This window comes from Alexandromys fortis, unplaced genomic scaffold (assembly GCF_014885135.2).
Source record: "Alexandromys fortis isolate MF-2015 unplaced genomic scaffold, M_Fortis_MF-2015_v1.1 scaffold_54, whole genome shotgun sequence".
Classification (NCBI taxonomy): Eukaryota; Metazoa; Chordata; class Mammalia; order Rodentia; family Cricetidae; genus Alexandromys; species Alexandromys fortis.
This window is the reverse complement of record NW_026067958.1, coordinates 8,894,722-8,895,483: the sequence shown is the minus strand read 5'-3', so window position 1 is coordinate 8,895,483 and position 762 is coordinate 8,894,722.

Below are 762 nucleotides of genomic sequence, written 5' to 3'. Positions count from 1 at the left end.
TTCCAGATGAAGAGTCTGTCTTTCCAGATGACCCTACCTTGTGTCAAATAAACATAAAAACTAGCAAGCACAGATAAAACAATTAAATGTGACAAGAACCTATATAAACATAAATATTAAATTAATTCCCACATATAGGTTTTTGTTGTCATTATTGTTGTTTTTGTTTTTTATAAAGCTGGAAACCAAACTCGGGTTCTTGCCTATGTCAGGCAAGTACTCTGTCCATGAACCACTTCTCTACTCTGATAGAATTTGAAATGAACACACTTATATGTTTTCACAGGGAACTGGCTTTGGCTTTCGACAATTTCATACGCATACATAATGCATTCTGATTCTTTCACCTCCCGTCTTTCTTGTCTCCCTCTTACCCCAACTAAGTCCCCTCTTCCTCCTTACAGGATACTTTTCTATACCCATGTATCTTTGTTTTGCAACTGACTGAATTTAGCCACTGCAAGACAGCAGGTGTGGAACTATCTTCTTGAGTCTTGTGGACTTTCCAGTGGGTATGCAATAGCCAGTAGTTCCCCAAGGAGGGCGAAGGCGCCATGAGCCTCTCTTCCATCCGTGGCTCTCGGCAGAGCCAGGGTTCTGTGTGCACAGTGAGGGCATCTGCAGGTGCCTGAGCTCACGATGGCAGTAGCTGTGTTTCGATGCCCAGAGTCGTGTTCCCCAGCCTTCCTTTCTGTCACCAGACTCTCGCATTCTATCTACCCTCTCTTCCTTGATGATTTCAGGCCTTAGAGGAGGGCGATG